Source organism: Triticum urartu, chromosome 7A (assembly GCF_056163025.1).
Source record: "Triticum urartu cultivar PI428250 chromosome 7A, HENAU_Tu73, whole genome shotgun sequence".
NCBI classification, from domain to species: domain Eukaryota; kingdom Viridiplantae; phylum Streptophyta; class Magnoliopsida; order Poales; family Poaceae; genus Triticum; species Triticum urartu.
In genome coordinates, this window is record NC_141879.1 from 422,274,341 (window position 1) to 422,281,240 (window position 6,900).

Sequence of the window (6,900 nt, forward strand, 5' to 3'; positions counted from 1 at the left end):
GCCCGACACCTCACATCACATCACGCCCCTTTTGTTGCTCGACTCTGCAGAGTTACCATCGAGTGCCGAGGGTGGAACCTCATACATCACTCCTGATGATATATCTATGTAGCTATTCGGTCGTGGTCATCGAGGGTGATTTCCTTCTTAACCACTTATGATACGACTCTGTCGCGCAACCCCTCAAGTGTGAACCTCGAGGGTGGTTCCTCTTATGTTCACCTTGATGATTACATCGAGTGGAATCCACCGAGGGTGGTTCCTTAGGGTTCCCCTTGGTGTTAGACACACATTTACTATGGTTACTATGACTTTACACTGAACCATGTTACTAAAGACGGGTTGGCCCTGAGGGGTACCCACACGAGCTTAATTGCGAGTGATGTGGAGTCGGGTTGACGTGGAAGGTGCCGTCGAGATACTTACGAGGCGTGGCCGGGCATTCTTAGCCCTTGCTGCAAGTCCTCAAGACGGGGCGACGGGGTGACATCGATCGTGAGTCTCTGCTTGTTACCGCGTGCTCCTAATCCACTATGATTTGGATATTTGATTCGAGGGGGGCCTCTGGCCTGATAGCTCTAACCATCACGTGGGCATAGTATGGGCGTTCTGCGTCGTATGCATCAGCCGAAGCTTAATAGACGTCAGTGACTGATCGGCGCACACTGGGTTGGACTGGTAAGCACCTGCCTTTTTAAGGAGGTAGCTAGGTCTGCTCACCGGCCGCCCACGCAACATGCAGGAGTTCCCGGGGCGAGGGCCCAAGACCCCTGGGGGCATAGGTTTAGTCCAGCGTGCTGACCTCTCCATTAAGCCTAGGTCGGGTTGCGGCGTATCGTTTGGCCGAGGCCGGGCATGACCTAGGAAAGTGTGTCTGGCCGGAGTTAATCGAGCATGGTGGGTAAGTTGGTGCACCCCTGCACGGAAGAAAACATCTATCGATAGCCTGTCCTACGGTAGCGGACACTTGGAGTTGTATCCCGATCGATAGAACTAGAACTGGATACTTGAGATGAGAAATGGATAGTATGGCTCTGGGATTGCTTTCTCACAGGGGGTCAAGGAAGGATCTCTGGGCGAGGTTGATAAAACTACTACTACTTTACATTATGTTGATATGTACTCTTCTAAATGCTGCAAGATGCTTGAAGATGCTTGAAGATTCTAGTCTTCGATAGGCTAGGCTTTCCCCTTCTCTTCTGGCATTCTGCAGTTTAGTCCACAGATACAACCTATTCCTTTGATACAGATGCATATTTAGTTTAGATCTGATGTAAGTCTTGCGAGTACATTGGACGGGTACTCACGGCTGCTTTGCTACCTCTTTTTCCCCTGTACCCGATTGTTGCGACCAGATGACGGATCCCAGGAGCCAGACGACACCACTGATGACTACTACTACCCCGAGGGTGCCTACTACTACATGGAGACTGCCGACGACCAGGAGTAGTTAGGAGGCTCCCAGGAAAGAGGCCTTGCCTTTTCGATCGTTGTTGCTGTTGTGCTAGCCTTCTTAAGGCGAACTTGTCTAAGTTATGTCTATACTCAGATATTGTTGCTTCCGCTGACTCTTGTGTATTCGAGCTTATGTATTCGAGCCCTCGAGGCCCCTGTCTTGTAATATAAAGCTTGTATTATTTTAATTTGTGTCTAGAGTTGTGTTGTGATATATTCCCGTGAGTCCTTGATCTTGATCATACACATTTGCGTGTATGATTAGTGTACGATTAAATCGAGGGCGTCACAAAACGTCATTTGTAACAAGGTGATCATAACGACAACTTTCAGGCACATCTGAAAGTTTGACAAGTGACTGGACAACTAGAGAGTGGGATTTGCTCCTCTGATGATGGAGAGATATTCTTAGGGCCCTCTTGGGGTGACGGCATTCAGCATCGTGTGGCTAGACATAGGTGACTACATCATGGGGATGCCGAAACACGTCAACGGAAAAGAAGAACAAAACTGGTAACGGGAGCAACGCTATAGTGAGCATGGTGATGACTCTGGAGGATACCAATGCACACTGGATTTTGTAAAGTGTCGTGAAGCAAAGGGAACATCACATGATAACCAAAGGTTCACTCGAATATCATCCGTGTAATCATAGGTACCGATATGGATGTCCATGGTTCCGCAGTCGGTCATTGAACGAAGGGGTTCCGTTCATGTCTATGGTTTACTGAGCCTATGGGGTCACAAGCTTAAGGTAATCAAGATCTGCTGAGTGTTAGTAGGACAGGAGTGATGATAATATATTTGTGGAATTGTTTCATTAATATCTGAAATAGTTCCAAGAGGTTCCGGAAGCGTTTCAGGGTCACCGGAAGGGTTCGGTGAATATCAGGTAATACCAGGTATTACCGATTAATATATATATAGGTGGAAAATGTTTCCGGGGATGTTAAATTATATATATATATATGTATATAATGGTCTGAAAATGTTTAGAATAAATATATATTTAATTTAATATCAATGGGCCAAATAAGGCCATTAGGTGGAAGGAAACTTAGGCCATGAAGGCCCAAGTGGAGGTGGCACCCCCCTTTCCCATTGTGTGTGTGGGGGGGGGGGGTCCTACTTGGGGTGGGAGTTGGACTCCCCTCCCCCATGGCTGGCGCACCAAGGGAGGCTTCCTACCAACTAGAGAGGTCATGCTTTCGGTCTTACGTTTGAGGGATCGTTCAAGGGTGGTTCACGGGATCGTCTTCAACGTTCGAGGGACTCTAAGTACGATCTACACCGACTTTTCTACTTCCGCTGCATTCCGGAGTCAAAAACGATCGTTGATCCCAACCATTATGCATCTTCATATTGTTCTTGGGTGATCGTAGGTGCGATTTTTTTGTTTTCTACTATGTTGCCCCATAGTGGCATCATGAGCAGGTTTATGAGTAAATGCAGGTTGCGATCTAGATCACATTGTGTATGTGAGGGTTGATGCTCCTCCTATGCTTCCCACGAGTGTTGCTTCGGTTCAATTCATCGGAAGAATGATGTAGTTTTTCTACAAGGTTCTGATAATCGATCGGCTCTAGCTGCCAATGATCTGCTAAAAGTTCCTTGGGCTACATCATAGTTGGGAATAGAACCTTCGCATACACAAGAGGGTGCCGAAGATGGATGATCTTCTAGGGGGTCATGCGTATTGATGAAGTTTAGTGTGGGGGTGAGACTTTTAATTAAGTCTCTCTTTCACACACCCCGAAACTTAATCTAGAATCAAGAAGATCGCCTCGTTGTGCTTGCGTAGGTAGCTAGTCTTAATTGATAAAAAACCTATTAGAGGACGTCTATCTTTGTTTTACAGGGTTTGCATGTGATGTGTTATAGCCTTCGTGATGATAATGAGTTTATGTATGAGATGTTTATATGTTATAATGTTAAGTGGCCTGCACATCACGGCATGATGGCTGGAGCCACGAGATTGCCACCTTAATGTAAATATTGTAGAGATAGGTTACATGTGATGGTGGCAAGACGTACACAAAGGACCCCAATGAGGAGAAGATGTGCCTAGCACTGGACAAGGAGCTATAATTTCGTACAATGACGGAATTTTAGATTTTCATGCCACGACAACGTTTTCTGAAATGGTCGCCACGACAACATTATCTGAGATTGCCACCATGACAATGCTTTTTAAACAGTTGCCTCAGCAACAAAATATTGTCCGTCACTTCGCTTCAACTGGAGATTGAAGATGATCATGGAGGACTCTCGGCGCCTAGGGCTATACCATATCAAGCTATTATGAATTGCCCGAGATGTTTATCCCTTTGTTATTTGCACCTTTTGATTGCGTAGTAGTCAATTATTAGGGTGATCTCTCATAGTAAACATCAAGATATAAGGTGCTCTTCCTAGTGTTGCAACCTTCTATAACACGTAGCGTTCCGGAGTGCGTCATGTACACATGAGTACAAACAGATCGTGAGGTGTAAGGCGGGGATGGTCATACCATGCATGCATATAGCACTCGGTTGTCCTGAAGTTCTGGCAGAATAGTTCTGAGCTCTGAGCACAAAGCATCGAAAGATGAACAAGAGTCATATGGAGATATGACCGGCAAAAGCTTGCCCACCGGTCAAAATTCTCGTCATCATTAATGTACACATCAATGGCTAGGAACTAGGCTTGGATCTTGAATGACTCACTATCAATTATGAGATATTGATTTGAGTGGGAGCACAATTATGTATTAATTAAGTTTAATAACTAGTGCAAATTAATTATGATCAATGTCCATGTGTAGTTTGCATTATAGTTGTAGAATTATGGCTCACAATTCCACCTTTGTTGTTGAAATTGATTGACTGTTATTTATCTAGTTGAAACTTTATGTTTGAGAAGATTGTCCTCTAAAAGTGCTGAAGGATTATGTCCTACTACATGTTTACAATACTCCGTTGCTGATGATATGGATGATGAGACTCACTTCCTTCGATCCAAAAGCTAGAATTGCATTATGGTCTGGTTGCTTCCATGAAACCCGAACTTCAAAAATGTTTGGGATAGTTATGTGATATTCTTGGAACTAAAAATTGTTTTCAGACACAAACAAAGGGTAAAAGATATGCGATATCTAAAGATGTGTTTTGTTTGCAAATTCTAGTGAAGTGTTAAACTATGTTTAAGACTGAAATGTGTAAGATCCGAAAGAAAGCCAGTCATGTGTTGACGGTGAAAACTTGTAGAGAAAGAACAAAACCAAAGGATGTAGTGAGACTTACACACCTAGGGAAGTTTAGGGCTCATGCCACTCTTAAATTTGTTGTTTCTTCTGAGATTAAGAGAAATATTGAAGTAAAACTATAAGAAGTAAAAGGCAGAAAGAAAAGAAGACTGGAATGTCCAGCTCAGGTATGAATGTCATACAAGTTATGAGATGTAGAGGTGGTTGGTCAAGTACAATGTAGTTCATGGAAAAAAATTATCAGTTTGTTGATCACTGATTCTTCGGTATTGTGGTTAAAAGGTTAATCACAAGGATATTGAATCGATTGCATATTATTGCAAATCGTTGCAGGAAACTTTGAACAGCCTAAATGACTAACAAATAACAAGGTTAATTTTTTTGGTGGATTGTAAAAGGTTACAATATTTATATCAGTGTATATATTCTGTATTTATTATCATAATTCATTTTAGAGTTTTCATACACTCTAGCCCATCTCATAGAAGTTGCAAGGAGGTTCTTCTTGATAGAACAGTAGTTGTTCGATGTTATAAAGGAGGTTGTTCATGACAGTGAAGGAAATATGCCCTAGAGGCAATAATAAAGTTGTTATTTTACATTTCCTTATTCATGATAAAGGTTTATTATTCATGCTAGAATTGTATTGATCGGAAACCTTAATACATGTGTGAATACATAAACAAACACCATGTCCCTAGTGAGCCTCTACTAGACTAGCTCACTGATCAAAGATGGTTAAAGGTTTCTAACCATTGACATGAGTTGTCATTTGATTACGGGATCACATCATTAGGAGAATGATATGATGGACAAGACCCATCAGTTAGCTTAGCACAATGATCGTTTAGTTTTATTGCTATTGCTTTCTTCATGTCGAATACATATTCCTTTGACTATGAGATTATGCAACTTTCGGATACCGGAGGAATGCCTTCTGTGCTATCAAACGTCACAACGTAACTGGGTGATTATAAAGATGCTCTACAGGTATCTCCGAAGGTGTTTGTCGAGTTGGCATAGATCAAGATTAGGATTTGTTTCTCCGAGTATCGGAGAGGTATCTCTGGGCCCTCTCGGTAATACACATCATAAGCTTGCAAGAAAATGACTAAGGAGTTGGTCAGTGCTACCTCTTGAGCTCGTGTTAGTTTTTGCCTTGAAGAGCAAAGGGTGATGCAGCAAAGTAGAGTAAGTATTTCCCTCAGTTTTGAGAACCAAGGTATCAATCCAGTAGGAGACAACGCACAAGCCACCGAATACCTGCACAAACAAACACCAACTTGCACCCAACGCGATAAAGGGGTTGTCAATCCCTTCACGGTTATTTGCAAAGTGAAATATGATATTGATGGATAAACGGTAAAGTAATATTTTCGGTATTTTTTTTATGGAATGGAAAGTAAAAGATTGCAAAGAAACTAAATAGGAAACTAAAATTGTAGATCGGAAACTTATATGATGGAAAGTAGACCCGGGGGCCATAGGTTTCACTAGAGGTTTCTCTCAAGATAGAAAATATTACGATGGGTGAACAAATTACTGTTGAGCAATTGATAGAAAAGCGCAAAGTTATGACAATATCTAAGGTAATGATCATGAATATAGGCATCACGTCCATATCAAGTAGACCGACTCCTGCCTGCATCTACTACTATTACTCCACACATCAACCGACTCCTGCCTACATCTAGAGTATTAAGTTCATGAAGAACAGAGTAATGCATTAAGTAAGATGACATGATGTAGCGGGATAAACTCAAGAAATATGATGAAAACCCCATCTTTTTATCCTCGATGACAACAATACAATGCGTGCCTTGCTGCCCCTACTGTCACTGGAAAAGGACACCGCAAGATTGAACACAAAGCTACGCACTTCTCCCAGTGCAAGAAAAACCAATCTAGTTGGCCAAACCAAATCGATAGTTCGAAGAGACTTGCAAAGATATCAAATCATGCATATAAGAATTCAGAGGAGATTCAAATAATATTCATAGATAAGCTGATAATAAATCCACAATTCATCGGATCTCGGAAAACACACCGCGAAAGAGTATTACATCGAATAGATCTCCAAGAACATCGAGGAGAACTTTGTATTGAGAATTAAAGAGAGAGAAAAAGCCATCTAGCTACTAGCTATGGACCTGTAGGTCCGTGGTAAACTACTCACGCTTCATCGGAGAGGCAATGGTGTT